Genomic DNA, 17,261 nt, shown 5'->3' with positions numbered 1-17,261 from the left:
CAAACATACAGGGATGCAAAAAATAAAACAAGAAAAGTAAAACCAACCTTGATTGAATGATAAAGGAGCGCATGTAACAGCAAATACACAAACATTCCAAACTTCTCAAGAAAGCACGAGTAAAAATTCTAAGCAGAACTTCAAGACAGAGAAATCTTGAAAGGGTTACAACAAAGAGAGGAAAAATTTTTGAGCAAAAATGAAGTAAAACGTTCCAGAAGAAGAAAAAAGAAGAAAGAGAAAAGGGGTTGAGTATTTATATGACCTAAGGTACAGAATGGTAAATTCACTCCCCTCATTTATGATGTGTATGGTTACCAAAGTAACAGTAAAGAAATGTGCAAATGATTACAAAAAGACGTAAAGTTTCAGATTCTTTAAATCACGTCGAGTACCCGACTTGACCCCTTGAAAGGCGGTTTACCCGATGTGATAAGCCGACACTACAAAAGGATCAACAAGACTTACAAATGCTTAAGTTTGACCTAATAAAAGCTCGGTCTCAAGCAGGGACACTGTTCATACCTTGACCCACAACTTAGCCAGGCCTAAAATGAGTAAAACCCAATCAACACTCTACAGATATCAATATTCAGATCTTCATTACTACTTACCCGACTATATAAAGTCAGACACAACGATAGGGGTCTAGCCTTACTTATCTAAATAAGTAACTAACTCCTAAGATATCTCCTACTAATCTAGAAGGGAGATCTCAACAACTTCCCTAATAAAAGGGAACAGTTATCCACCATCAAAGATGAAACTACTCTAAAAGATGGTTATTGACTCTAGATCTACACTTATAAATACCCTGACCCTTTCAGATATTCTTCAAATCCAATCTACTAAAAACCCACCTAAAATATTTGCTAACTTAAGCATCGGAGTCCCTTGCAGGTACCATCCCCCACCTCCTCACGAGGAACTCGGACGACGGTGCATCTCAAGATCAGAAGACGTCGGACGCTACTCCAAAAGGAGTCTGGACCTCACGTTCATGTCCAAAAGCAACTCAATTTCAGGTAACCCTCGAAACACCAGTTAATAATTCTTTTTCAAATGATAACCTTTAAAACACATTTTAACTAAATTTAAAAAATAAATAAATTAACTATTATGTAAAGGTGAATTAACTATTCCAAATGTTTTTTTAGTATGTTTCCACCTTTTGCATCCGTTGTTTCATAAATCTATTTTATTTTTTATTTTCTTAACCTACATGCAAAGAAGCTTATATATGATTGGGTTATATAATTAAATTCAATTAATTATATAAATAAATACTAATATATTTTTTTATTAATTGTTTTAATTATTCCAAAATTCTAAAAACTTATTTTCGATGGAAATATTTTTTCAAATAGTCAAAATGTCAATTTATAATTACTATAGTTGACAAAAATCTATATTTTAAAATATTAATATAAATATACAAATTTACTTTTAAATATGAAAAAACATCCAATTGATTTTTTGCATCTTTACTATATTTAAGTTAATATAAAATTCAGTAGATTTATTTATTGCAGAATACTCATTTATCATTACTGTAATTAGAATAGTAAAATATAATTAATTAAAATTGTTTTCTCTCACTTCCTTTATTAATAGTTAAGAATAGTAGATAAAATAAAATAAAACAAATTTTGCTTAGATGCATCCTTATCTCTTTAATTTTTTAGTATAATAAATTACTAATCATTAATTATTTATATCATTGCATTATCTTTATCGAAGCATCCACATATTTTGTATTTTAATTATATTAAGTACAAACAATTCAACTGTAATGACCCACTATTTAAATCAATCATCCAATAACTCAATTTTCTGGCCAAATTATTGATCATATTATTGTATAAGTATATAACTATAATTAACCCAAATATTTATATGCAAGAACAAATATAAAAATATATTATATTACAAGAATAGGTATGATCCATCATTTATGTTATGGTTCAAAAATTAGACAATTTTTTCAAGCATAAAGATTTCAAAGAGCCTTCTCTCCTTTGAGAGGGATTTCTTTGGTGAAAAATAAAATTAAGTGAAGGAAGAAATCTTTTATTAAATTTAGACTAAAACTATGCATTGTACAAAATAAATTTCACTTTTCACCAAAATTTTTCTCTTCATCATAGTATTATTCTCTTTTTAAATCGTTTAAGAAAGATCTCTTGCCTCCCATTTATTTAAAAAGGAAGAAAGAAAAGAACCCTTAACCCCACCAAAACCTTTAACTGGTATTGGTTTCACTTGGAAAGATTCGGTATTGACTACTGGCTATCAATAAATTCAGAAATGTTTTGAACTTTTCAATTTCTAGCTCCGTGTATTTTTGAGTGAGCCTATCCTACTCATTTTTTTGAACGTTTTTTAAATTTGAACTTAAACTCTCTTAATATGATTCCCAAAATAAGCCTAACCTAATGATGCTACTTACTTTTTATTTATATCTTTCTCTTGTAACCAACTCCTAAAGTCAAGGTGCTCTCATCACTCATTTAGTTATTTTGATTTTCTGTAACAGTTCAGACCACCCGCTAGCACGATATTGTCCGCTTTGGCACACAAGATCTCACGGTTTTTCCTTTGACGATAGGGATGATAGCCGAAGCTCCCCACACTCACTCGTCAAAATGCGTCATACTTGGGAGAGGTATCCACACCCTTATAAGGCATGCTTCGTTCTCCTCCCCAACCGATGTGGGACCTTACAATCCACCCCCTAAAGCAGTCCAGCACCCTCACTGGCACATCAATCCGGGCTCCGGCTCTGATACCATCTGTAACAGCCCAGACCACCCGCTAGCACGATATTGTCTGCTTTGGCACACAAGGCCTCACGGTTTTGCCTTTGACGACAGGGATGATAGTCGAAGCCCCCCACACTCACTCGTCAAAACGCGTCATACTAGGGAGAGGTATCCACACCCTTATAAGGCATGCTTCGTTCTCCTCCCCAACCGATGTGAGACCCTACAATTTAAAAAAAAAATAACAGATATATATGGAATGAGATCCCCCGACCCATGGGTTCCCAGTATGGTAAAAGTACCAAATAAATACAATGCACTGTCATAAAAACTCACTAAGCATCTTAAACTTCCTTTCATCAATTATTCATCCTAGGTTCTCACTAATCCATGAATTAGGTAACTGTTCTAAGGGATACTAAGTCCAATCATGTCCTCATCTTTCCCATCTTTCCAACTCTCTTAACATCCAAATCAGAATAAAATGGTAGCCAATCAATTAAACTCAGTGTATCAACATCGATTATCTTATTTTCTACCTGAAGCAAGTGAAATCACATCACTGCATCTACCCAGAAAACTCAAAATTACCTCATTCAATAATCATCAATGTAAAACAATCATGTCATTACTTCATTTCAACAAGGACCGCCCTCCGTGTCAATCAACCCCAGCATAATGGGTCTCTCGCTGGTGCAAACACAAGCAATACAAACAAATAATACACAAGTAAGGTACAAGTAGAACAAGTAGCACATAATCAGGTAACATAGCACATATGATATAGCAATCCAAAACAAATAGACAAACCCAAACAATTCAAACATATGCAAATGATGTATGCCTGCCCTATGGCTGATGATATCATCTGTCGGTTATATAACCAACCCGACACATCCTGGTAGCTAACCATGGACAGAAACACCCATGCGGAGCAAGTGGGCTTGAGATACAACCCCTTTACTACTACCCGCTTAACCCAGAGCCAGTGGAACAACCACTACTACAGCTACTACCTAGGCGGGTGTTTAAAAGTTCAACTTGGAGCGAGTGGAATCACCACTACTGCCGCTACTACCCAGACGTCACAATCCCTGACCTGGAGCAAGCGGGACAAACCACAACCCTTGCTACTGCCCAGAATCTCAAACATACATCCATTCAATTCAAAATCAATCATCATTGTTATCAAATCTCAAACATTAACTTGGAGCAAGCGGGACAAACCACAACCCTTGCTACTACCTAGGTATCTCAAATATGCATTCATTCATAATCACTCTTCATTATTACCAATTCTCAAACAATGACCCGGAGCAAGCGGGATGAATCTCAACCCTTGCTACTACCCAGGTATCTCAAGTATTAGCCTGGACCAAGTGGGACGAACTACAACTCTTGCTACTGCCCAGATATCACAAACATACATTCATTCAAAAATCCACAATTAAACTCATTTATCATAATTCTTCTTCCCCATTTTATACCCGGAGCAAGTGGACAACACCACTGCCTAGTACCCAGGGTCACACATCACATTCATTTTCAAACCATCCTTTCTGCACTTCCTTAATCATAACTCATTACTCTAAGTCTTTTTCCATCAACAAGTTATCACATTTCCTAGCTTTTTCTCATTACTAGGCATACTATAAAAATTTAAGACAAAATGGATGAAAACGGAGGTTTGGAAATATGAAATTCAGTTTAAAAACACAAATCCAGATTTTTGCTGAAATCAGGGTCACACGTACGCGTCAGCCGCGCATACGCGTCGGCGTGAATATCCGATTGTGACGCGTGTGCGTCGTCCATGCGTACGCGTGGAAAACAAAAAAGGAAGGTGACGCGTGCGCGTCAGTCACGCGTACGCGTGGGGAAGTTTTGTGCTCCACGCACAAAACCCGCACAGTACCATCACAACTCTCTGGTTTTTGAACCAGGCAGCAGCACCAATACATCGACGCATGCACGTCGGCCAAGCGCACGCGTGGGAAGGAAAAATCATGGTTAATACGTGCGCGTCGGCCACGCGTACATTTTCTGAAAAATTTAACCAAGTCTGAAAAGCTGCAGAATTTCATTTTTAAATCCCAAACTTCCAACGGGCATAACGTTTTCAGGAAATTTTTTTTCAACCATTCTTGAACCGTTGGAAAGATATTTGAATGAACTTTCATAAAAATCTAATTTTGAAGAATTCCCAACTCTGAGAACTGAGTTACGGACCGCCGAAGTTGGTAAAAAATAAGTTTTTACCTAAAACAGAAATCACCAATTTTTTCCAATGTTCACAAGCCAAATTCATTTCCACTCATCTGGATAACAACAATCCAACCACACTCACATAAATACACTCAACCAAATCCAAACCTACCTCTTCTACACAATTCAACCCACTTTCATCACCTTCCACTCCTAAATTCCTAAATTCTTATTATTCCACATTTCTCTCATTTATTCACACATCCAATATTTAATATCCATTCAATCTCATATGACATCACACAATACACACATCACTTACCTTCCTTACCTCTTTCCGGCCTCCGGCCCAAGATTCACGGCCTCCACCCCAAATTCATAATTTAAATGCATATTACACAAACTAATAATAATTATCCAATTCATCAAATTTCTCAACACACCAAACATACAAATTCACACAATTCTCAATCCAATCATTAATTTACATTAAACATCAACTATACATATTAATACCAACCACTTACACAATCTAAACCTAATCCTAGGGGCATCTAGCCTAGGAATTCTCATCACACCACACGGTACTTAAATGAAACTTAAACCGTACCTCTTGTAGTCACAACAATTTAGCCCTTCCTTGTAAGTTCTCCACCAAGCACTAGCTCCAAGCTTTACCAAGAGTTCCACAAGCCAATTCGAAGTTTCCAAGAGTACCAAAATCACATCCAACAACTCTAACACAACCAATATCATACATACATCAACCTAAGACTCATAAATTTGATAAATCACAAAGGTTTTGAGGTTTCTTACCTTAACCCACTGAATTTTGTGATGAATATCACCAATGGCTATTGTAGAGGATGAGAAGAGTGATGTGTGGCCGTAAATAGCTCGTCAATCGGAGCTCCGAATCAAAAGTTATGGTGATTTGAAGTTTGGGAAGCTAGGTTTTCTTCCTCTCTTCCATTTCAGCGTGTTCCACTTGTAAGAACCCGCGTTTTCACGTAAAACCATTTTAACAAAATAATTTTAGTGCCCGAAATAAATTCAAAATTTAGAAGTTTTAATTTAAAAATAAAAATGTAAAATTTAATTTCAGTGAATTTTTCTGAGTTGAAAAACGTATTTCTTTCGAAAAGTTTTTGTAAAAATGCATACTGACACTTAAGCCAGCGGTACCAGCTCTAGACTGTCCAGTATCACGTATTTTGAAAAATAATATTTTGAAAATTGATTTTTTATTTTGAAAGGAGAAAAAATAATTTAGAATTGAAAGCCGGGTACTAATCTTAAAGGTTTTGGCCCAAAGTGGGCCAAATGGACCAAAAACACTAACGGGTTAGACTGGGCCCAAACCGGGCCCAATGTCCAACATATATAAGGTCATTTAATGAGCTTTGAGATCATTTTTCAACCCTAAGAGAGAGAGGGCCGCGGATTTAGAGAAGAGAGGAGAAAAGGGTGGTGCTACTTTTCACCTCCACCTTCCGGAAGCCATAACTTTTGATCCGGACCTCCGATTGACGAGCCGTTTGTGGCCACGCAAAGCTCTCATCGAGCTCTACGTTTCTACCCAAAGAAATCTGGTAAGACCTCTCTCTCCACGCTCCAGTTTCGTGCCCTAGTTTCTGCACATTTTTATGTTTAGTTTTTGAGTAGATTTTGTGGTTTTGCTTGTTTAGGTGATCTCTAGTAGTGGGTAATTGTTGAATTTTACCCCTACTCACGTTGGATAAGGTAAAGTTTTACTAAACCCTTGTGTTTAGTTATTTTATGTATCTTAGGTTGTGATTTTGATGATATATGTATTGTTAGTGTGAGCCTTGGTGTTTGTTGGTGTTGGTTGAGGCTTTGGAGCAAGCTTGGTGGCTTCGTTTTGATGTTTGGGACATTTTGGGAATCGGCCAAAGTATGGTTTTGATTTCCTTTATGTAATATATAATGTTCATGGATACTTAGGCTAGTTGACCCTAAGATAGGATTGAATGTTATTGGTATATGAATATTTAAATGTGAATCGATATTAATTGTTGGTTGTATGGGATTAGAGTGGTTGATGATGAGTAATGAGATTTGTTGGTATTAATGAGTATTGATGACTGGGGTTGTTGATGGGGATTGATTGATGTTGTGGTGGCGTTGTGTGGAAGGAATTGAAATAATAATGATAATGATTATATGATTTGATGATGATCATTGGTATTTTAATTATTATGAAAGTTGATGATGAATGTGAGATTTATTGTTGTTGATGAAGGTTTGTTGATATGGTTGATGATTATGATGAATATTAATGCTGTTGGTAAGTGGAGATGAGTGTTTAAGAGTTGATAAATTGAGATATTGTATGTTGAGATTTGTTATGGTTATTGAGAATTTAAATGGCGGTATTAAGGAATTTGGATGTGAATTAGGTTGGATATAAGATTGTTGAATGGTTTAGAAGGTTGTGTGATTAAGAAAATGGTTGAAGTAGTGTTTGGTATGAATTTGGGCTGTTTTGGTATGGTTGAAATGTGATTGAATTGGTTGTGGAATGAGATTTGGTTAAAATTGAGTGTTTTGAGGTTTTGGGAAATGGATTTTTGGTGAACTTTGTCTAATCATAACTTTTGCCTCAGTTTTCAAAATTGGTTAAAATTAGTTTAGAATTAAAGATCTTTGAAAACCCTTTAAAATGGTATAAAGTTTGTGAAATTTAGATTTTTGTAGAGGAAGTTATGATCATTCAAAGATTGGTGTTGAAAATCTAAAATTCTGCAGAGTTGCAGAAATTCAGGATTTTCTGATATGTGCGGACGCACAGCTTTGTGCGCATGTACAACCCTGCAAGATTTTAGATCTGTGCGCAGGCACAGGCAGGGAAGGGCGTGCTGTTGGCCGCGTTGGCACAGGTTGTGCGCGCGCACATCAATGAAGCATTACGACCTGTGCGGACACACACTCCTGTGCGCACACACAAGTCAGGAAGGATCAATACCTGTGCGTACGCACATTTTGAAAATCTTCCTGGGCGTGCGCACGCACACCCCTGTGCGGACGCACACCCCTGTGCGGACGCACACGCCCTGTTTCACAAATTTAAACTTTGTTTTCAACTATTTCACCTTCCCAACAAGGTTGTAAGCTTCTATAACACCATTTTAAGACTCTTGGGCTTGTTTTTGGGCATTGGATCAGGGGAAAGGCCTTAGGAGAATTTATTTGGGTTTTTCTTTGAAAAGTTAGAAAACGGAGATTTAGGTTTCTGGTGTACTGAGGATGAGTTGGTTGAGAGAGAAGGAAGAGTGGTGAATATGGTGATTGCTAACAGTGAATTTGAGATACTGATGAACTGATGAGTTTGGGATGGGAATTAATAATTGAGGATGGTTATCATGAGCTTGATGAGTATGGAAGGAAAGTGTGCATGGCCTATATCCCTGGCGTAGCAGGTTTCTCTGCTGCATGAGTAGATATTGTTGAAAGTGATTTGAGATGAGGAATGGTGATGTCTGGTGGTGATTTGAGGATGAAGTTATTGGATTGTTGATAGTGTGCAGAGTCTATATCTCTGGCATGGCAGATTGCTCTGCTGCATGACCAGTTGTTGTTGATAGTGTGCGGAGCCTATATCTCCAGCGTGGCAGATAGTTCTGCTGCATGACTTGTTGTGGTTATTTCCTTCTCTACTGCAGGAAGTGTGCGGGGCCTATATCCCCGGCATAGTAGATTCCCTACTACATGAGTATGCAGGGCACTATATCTCTGGCGTAGCAGAAGAGCTGCTGCATGAGTGTGCATGGCACTATATCCCTGACGTAGCAGAAGAGCTGCTTCATGAGTGTGCAGGACCCTATATCCCTGGCGTGGCAGAAAAGGCTACATCCGGGAGGATGTGTCGGGTTGGCAATTACGGACCGACAAGTGATATCACGAGCCAGTAGGATAGACATTCATCATATGCATCTTCTATATGCTTGCTTGCTTTGTTTACTTGAGTTTGCCTAATTGTATAGCATGCATATCTGCTTCTTGAATTACTTGTTGTATTTGAATAATTCCTGTGTTTTACTTGCTTGTATTATCTGTGTTTGACTGGTGCTGAGGAGGTTAGGTAGGCGGTGGCGCGGGGATCGCACAGAGGTTAGGTTGGTGAGGGCTGTGGGACACAGCGGTGTGATTAGTATTAGTTAGACTTTCTGTAAGTTTAGATAACCCGATTTATGGTTTAAGTTCTTTTTATGTTTATTTATTTTGTTCTAAGCTTGAATATTCGCATGTGATGTGAAGTTCTAGGATTGCCTTTGGCGTCCCGGGGCCTTACATCTTACATCATTGGAAACGGTTACCATACTGAGAACCTTCGGTTCTCATTCCATACTTCGTTTTTGTTTTTTAGATGCAGGTCGTAATCTACTTCGGTGAGATTGCGGATATGGTGACAGCGCGGAGTATGGTCCCTCCTTGGTTTAATTTATTTTACTTTGTTATAGTTACTCTCACAATCTTTTGTATTTTATCTTTATGGCCTTAGAGGCTTATTTGAGAGAATAATTGTATAAGCTGTTTTTTTTTTAACTCCAAACTCTGCATGTCTGTATATATACTAGTCGGCTTAAACTCCGCAAGTCGCAACTAGTCCCCTATGATTATTATACTATTACATCTATATATATTCCTTTCTTTTGCACCTATATCTTGCATCTTATGCGCTAGCTTCGTGTGAACGTTTCGCGCTTTTGAAATTTTGTCCTTGAGCTATATCCTTCATCAGGCTTCTAGATTATATTATTTCCTTATATATATATATATATATAAATATGTATAAGCCTTAGGACTGTCGTAACCTCTGATTAACCTTTGCTTTACGGCTAGAGGTAAGGCTTAGGGTAATTGGGGTGTTACACCACTCACCAAATGGGGGTTGTGGCTTCTGAATGGCCTTAATAAGGCTATATATATGTTGGGTCTTGGGCCCACTTGGGCCCGGTTCACTTGGTTAAGTCCGTTGGCCCAACTTTGGGCCAAAACCTTTGAGATTAGAGTTTTAAATTGTATTTTAAATATTTCTATCTTCCCAAATTATAAATTCTTATTTCTTAAACTTATTCACTTATAATTAATTTTCTCAGCCACAGTACCGGACAGATCACAGCCGGTATTGCCGGTCAAATTTCCGGTTTGCATTTTCACGCAGAAAACTATGTTTTTCGACTCAGAAAAATTCACTGAGTCCAAATATCATATTTAAATTATCAAATTCCGACTGCTAAATTTTCTAACCATGTTCGCTCCTATTTAATTTATTATTTAATCAATTACGATTTGACCGGATTTTACATTCTACCTACCTAACAGAAATTTTTGCCCTCGAAAATTTGCTCTCAAATCTTCATATACGCTCCCTCATACTCAACTGACCTCTTAGCATTCAGTTTGCCAGTTTGCCATTCTCCAACATCAATTCTAACACCTGATTCCCAATTTCAGCTTAAGCTATGTTTATCCATCACAATTTAAGCAAAAATCCGATTACAACTCTAATCATTTACACAACTATTTCAGGATCAATATAATCTCATAGCCACAATCAAATTTAATTACCTGCGATTCGTTATTGGCACTAACTTGCTAAACCACTCAGGTATTCAAACCTAAGGTGTTTCTAATTGTCTTCTACGGCTCTCATTTGCAACTATCCTATTCTAATGCTTCTACAAGCTTCCGCTGTGCCACTCTGATTTTTAACCACTAAGAATCCAATCATGCGTTCACATCATATTCCTTCACTTATCATACCTCAAAACGTTTAGTTTCTTGGCAGCCAAACTTCTTTAATGTTTAATAAAAATTCCTTTCCTAAATATACCGGACTCAAATTATTATCCCAATTCCTTCATAATCATTAATTCGTTAATTCATTTTCCATACATTCTCAATGTCTCTACACTTCTTAATCATATACCCGGAGCGAGTGGTCATTTCCACTCATCCAAATTACCACAATCCAACCACACTCACATAAATACACTCAACTCCAAACCTACCTCTTCTACACAATTCAACCCACTTTCATCACCTTCCACTCCTAAATTCCTAAATTCTTATTATTCCACATCTCTCCCATTTATTCACACATCCAATATTCAATATCCATTCAATCTCATATGACATCACACAATACACACATCACTTATTCACTTACCTTCCTTACCTCTTTCTGGCCTCCGGCCCAAGATTCACGGCCTCCGGCCCAAATTCATAATTTAAATGCATATTACACAAACTAATAATCATTATCCAATTCATCAAATTTCTCAACACACCAAACATACAAATTCACATAATTCTCAACCCAATCATTAATTTACATTAAATATCAACTATACATATTAATACCAACCACTTACACAATCCAAACCCAATCCTAGGGGCATCTAGCCTAGGAATTCTCATCACACCACACGGTACTTAAATGAAACTTAAACCGTACCTCTTGTAGTCACAACAATTTAGCCCTTCCTTGTAAGTTCTCCACCAAGCATTAGCTCTAAGCTTCACCAAGAGTTCCACAAGCCAATTCGAAGTTCCCAAGAGTACCAAAATCACACCCAACAACTCTAACACAACCAATATCATACATACATCAACCTAAGACTCATAAATTTGATAAATCACAAGGGTTTTGAGGTTTCTTACCTTAACCCACTGAATTTTGTGATGAATATCACCAATGGCTCATAGTAGAGTACCCATAAGTAACCAAAATTATAATATTTCCTCAAAACCCAAACCAAATTCGACTTTAAAGGAAAAAACGAAAACTAGGCAAAGGACTAGATAGAATTGTAGAGGATGAGAAGAGCAACGCGTGGTCATAAACGGCTCGTCAATCGAAACTCCGGATCAAAAGTTATGGTGATTTGAAGTTTGGGAAGCTAGGTTTTCTTCCTCTCTTCTTCCTCTCTTCCATTTCAGCATATTCCACTCACCAAATGGGGTTGTGGCTTCTGAATGGCCTTAATAAGGCTATATATATGTTGGGTCTTGGGCCCACTTGGGCCCAGTTCACTTGGTTTAGTCCGTTGGCCCAACTTTGGACCAAAATCTTTGAAATTAGAGTCTTAAATCGTATTTTAAATATTTCTATCTTCCCAAATTATAAATTCTTATTTCTTAAACTTATTCACTTATAATTAATTTTCTCAGCCGCAGTACCGGACAGATCACAGCCAGTACTACTGGTCAAATTTCCGGTTTGTATTTTCACGCAGAAAACTATGTTTTCCGATTCAGAAAAATTCACTGAGTCCAAATATCATATTTAAATTATCAAATTCCGATTGCTAAATTTTCTAACCATGTTCGATCCTATTTAATTTATTATTTAATTAATTACAGTTTGACCGGGTTTTACATTTCCTTTTTCCTCCTATATGCATATCTAAAAGGGGTATTTTCTCCGTCTCCTAAATTTTTTTGTTGCTGGGGTATGTCACATAAAGATTGTGGCATTGTCTTAGAAGGTGAAGATGAAGATACAACAACTGAAACAGACAATGAATCAGACAAATATCATAATTAATTGTATTGTTAAGTAAACCCTGAAGAACCTTAGTAACAGACTTAAACATCATATCTTATACTCGTGTCCTGTATACAAAAGTTTCGCTACCTCTAGTGTGCATATTGAGCTTAGAGATAGAAAACCCAGGAGATGCTGCAACATTATCATTATCATTGCTTTTGTCATCCTCATGAAGCATTAGAAATTCAGCACCAACCTTTAGGCTAGGATTAGTAATAATACCAACATTAGTTATCCCTGTTACACGCTTCCAATAAAAAAGCTACCATCGTCGATATCCCTGTTGACTCAAATCCCATCTGGTCTACTCTCACGAGATACAAAGCAAAGATTATCCTTATAAACAATAAGATATTGAAAGTCTTTAATTGCTTTCCTTGGAACCTTTATTTTCTTAAACTCGCAATGATATATACCGAACATGACAACACAATTAGCAACAGAATATTATGTACTTTCCACCCAATTAATCCAAAATGCCTTTGCTTGATAGACAACATTGTGATATCCTAACCTATGTAGCCTTAAGTTCTTGCTTCTACCATTAATCCAAGAGCCTTGTGATGAGTCGAACACATGATATTGCAAAAACTTATCATTAAAATGCCGTTTTGAACATAAACTACGAAATAATTATTAATATTCCGACGATACCCAAATGCATAACCAAAAATAGCTTGACAACATTATTTAGAAGCAGGATCAGAAAGAAACCTGACACATTTCATCAAAGAATTCCAAACAGTCAACTTAGACAAAAATCCACCGATAGTATACCTTATATAGATATTGCCATAGTCTGAACCAATGACATTCCACCAATTAAGATTAGACACTGTGAATGGTAGCTCGCATGATCTCACGGCACCGTGAATAGGATCAATGCTTCTCATATTCATTCTTGAAGTTTTCCACGGTGGAAGCTCAATATGGATAAACACACTTGTATATTTATCCATGTTCTTAAATGTAAGCTCTTTCATTAAACTATAGGGTGAGAGCATTTCATTCCAAAACTTATTAAGAACCCTACACTGTATCACAGTTTTCAAGTCGGCCTTGAAAAATATCTCCATCATCAACTCGTTAGGCAACTTTTGATCCTGATAAAAATAATGTTTAGGTGTGATATCACTCATTTTCACTAACTCACTGTGAATGGTATTCCAAGCTTCCAATGTGAGTTTGTTTACAATAATATTCCATATAAATATAGAATTCTAGCATTTGAAATTAAAAAAATTCTCTGTATAGTGAAGACAATATGTCATTAAAGTACACCCTACTATAATAAATATGTAAATGCTAGATAGTCAAATTGTGGGAATGGAAAAGCATCCCAAACTATTTTTCTTATATTTTTTTTGAATTTTTGTTTTTTCTACCTTTTTTTCATTGTGTAAGAATATTATGTTTTTGTACACATGTATATACCTAGTTGATTTAACTGCAAATTAATATGTAGATTAATCTAATAATTAAAATTGGGATGTAAAAGGATCTAGGACGACATGTCTTGTACACCTCTTTGCCACAAGGTTTAAGTTAATCGTATTTATTAGGCTTTGTGAGGTTTTATATTAAGTTAACATGTATGAATATTTTCAATAAAAATTTATATATATATATATATATATATATAGATAGATATAGATATTGTAACCAAAAATTGATGTATGTAGATATATATGTGCAACTTTAAAAGAAATATGTTGAAACCGTTTAATAAAGTTTAACCATCTTATCTATTCTCTTCACATACAAAAGAATCCAACATGATTTATAATCCATCACATTCTTACATGTCTTATTTCTAATAAAATTTTAAATAAAATTATTCATCAATTTAGTCAACATGTTTCTCTGATGAATTTTTTTTCATACCTAAAAATTCTTTATTTTACCTACTTCTAATTTTTTACAAATGTTTTTATCTAAAGGTTATTTTATATTTAATAATCCTTATTTTTAATATCTAAAATGAATCGAAAAGATTAAGAAACAGTTATTTTGGCAAATTGAAATTGAAATATTCTCTACATACAAGTCATTATTCCATACAAGTTCATACAAGTCTTTTTAACTTAATTCACCTCACGTGCCACTATCTAACCAACTTTTCAATCAATGCACGAATATATAACTGCCTTTTTTGAAAGGATTTCGTTTCTGTTTTTAAATTTTCTCAATGTTTTCGATCTACGTTCTCTTTCATCTCTGCATTCTCTGCATTTCTCTTCATTCGTGATGAGTTTGGAAAACTCTAATTTAAATTTGATGATGAACAAACATTATTAAAATAATTAATTGTAAAATTATTAATTCTGATTTTCATGAAACTATATTAATTAATAATTTTGTGATGCAGGTTTACTGTTGGGCCGAAAAATAAAAGAAATGTTGCAAGCCCAAAACCAAGATCTACATTCAGCCTGGTTGAAAGCTTCCGATATTATATGGATGAATTGATTATTATGTTACTTGGGCCAAATTGATCCATTATTGTTACAAGCCCAAGTTAATCATTTTTTGCTATACACCCAATGCATGATCCGGAAATAATTAACCAGGAAAGCAAATATTGTTATTGCTTTATGCCTTCAACGGATCTCTTCTTTAAGCATGTGATGGAACTCAAAATTTTATTGAGAAGAATTAATACATGCATTGGAAACATGAGAGAGAGTTGGTCATTGATTTGATGGATATCATTAAGCTACACGTTGCTCAGTGAAAGGGAAGTGAACATTTAATCTTGCTTTATCAAAATCTTTTAGTTAATATTCAAATTTTTCTTTCTTCTCTCTCATGTCTTCTTTCTTCCCTTTGGTCATGTCACAGGGAACTATGGAAGCTAAGTTGAGCTACCAAAAGGAAGAAGAAGCTACATGCATCAAGATCATCAAAATGATGGCAAGAAAACATAAAAAATGTAGTGGCTAAGATCTGCAACCATGAAAGGAAAAATATGGTGATGAGATCTCAGCCTCTCCATACAAAAAATGGACAAGGAGATTCGGCCAGCAAGGAGAAGATCCTTGGAGGGATGGCTTGTCACTGCTTTTGGGTTCACTCATCACAGAAGGTAGCTACGGTGGCTACGTGAGGGAGGAAGCAAAAGTGAAGCACAAGAAGCCATCATCATCATGAAGCATCAAGGGCCAGAAATCCATCTTGGAGAGTGTTCATACCCTGGGTCGAGCTACCCGACCTGGGATGATTGGCGACAAAGCGACCGACCTCTTCAAGTCAGACTATCCGACCTATTCCTAAAAGAGGTCGACCAAATCGACGGGAAAGCCCAAAAAAGGGCCCAACCCAAGGAATACGACCCAAATCCATAGGCCGTCCAAGCCTATAGAGATAAGGGCGATTCCCTTGAAGATAAGCTGACCTCAACTCAAAGATAAAGATAAGATAAGATAACTAACCTATCTTATCTAGAAATGTCACTCTACAACCACTATAAATACACTGGAGCACCCAGGTATAACTCATACTCTGATTCTACAATAAACCTGCTTAATACCTGTAACTTAAGCATCGGAGTCTCTTGCAAGTACCCCCACCCTCCGGTGACCAAGGATCAGAAGTGCAGTCAGTTCAACAAGTCGGACACAACAACTCCGGCCGCCATAAGCCAGCCGGACACGTTATCTCCGACCAGTACAGAAGATCTCATCCGAGATCGGCCTACAGTTTCAGGTAACCCTCGGAACATTGGCGCCGTTGCTGGGGAACCTGGAAGTCATCCCATCATCATGGCAGACGACCATGACAACGACCATGATTCAGATCTAGAGGACAGAACGCCACACAAAAACGCGAACGCTACACCAAAAGATACTCCGAAATCTAACGGAGACAAAAACTCATCACATCCGGGAGTAATAGAAGCGCTTCAAGATTGTCTAAAGCAACTTGAAAAAGAAAGCCAGCATCAACGAAAAGTTGGCAAGGATCTACAAAGAGAGGTAAGGCAACGTCGAGAGCTAGAAGATAAAATCCTACAACTCGAAGCCGATCTCAAAGCAAAGGCTACTCGGACCACCCCTGAGGACAATTCACGCAAAGATCAAGATCCATTCACTAGGGACATCATGAAAACTAAAATTTCTAAGGACTTCAAACTCCCAGATATGACTCTGTATGATGGCACTACAGATTCCAACCATCACCTCAGCAACTTTAGAAGCAGAATGTACCTCACCGATGCCTCGGACGCTGTTCGCTGCATAGCTTTTCCAACGACCCTCACGAAGACAGCAATTAGATGGTTCGACAACTTACCTCCTAAGTCCATCTCAAGCTTTGACGACCTAGCTAAAAAATTCCTGGCCAGATTCTCCATCCAAAAAGACAAGGCCAAGCACGCCCCCAGTCTACTAGGAATCAGGCAAGGAGATCGGCAAAGTCTTCGCAACTACATGGAGAGATTCAACAAAACATGCCTAGACATACAAAGCTTGCCAACAGAGACCGCCATCATGGGCCTCATCAATGGCCTACGAGAGGGACCTTTTAGCCAATCTATATCGAAGAAATATCCCACATCTCTGGATGAGGTGCAGGAGCGAGAGAAAAAATATATCAACATGGAAGAAAACTCTCGGTTGTGAGAAACCTCAAAATCCGGATTCTCCTACCGAGACAAAGATAAAGAATCCAAAAAGAAGGAAGATCGACAAGGGGAGAAAAATTAAAAAATATCATAATTA

This window comes from Arachis hypogaea, chromosome 15 (assembly GCF_003086295.3).
Source record: "Arachis hypogaea cultivar Tifrunner chromosome 15, arahy.Tifrunner.gnm2.J5K5, whole genome shotgun sequence".
NCBI classification, from domain to species: domain Eukaryota; kingdom Viridiplantae; phylum Streptophyta; class Magnoliopsida; order Fabales; family Fabaceae; genus Arachis; species Arachis hypogaea.
The sequence above is the reverse complement of the archived record's forward strand: the minus strand, read 5'-3'. Positions refer to the sequence as shown.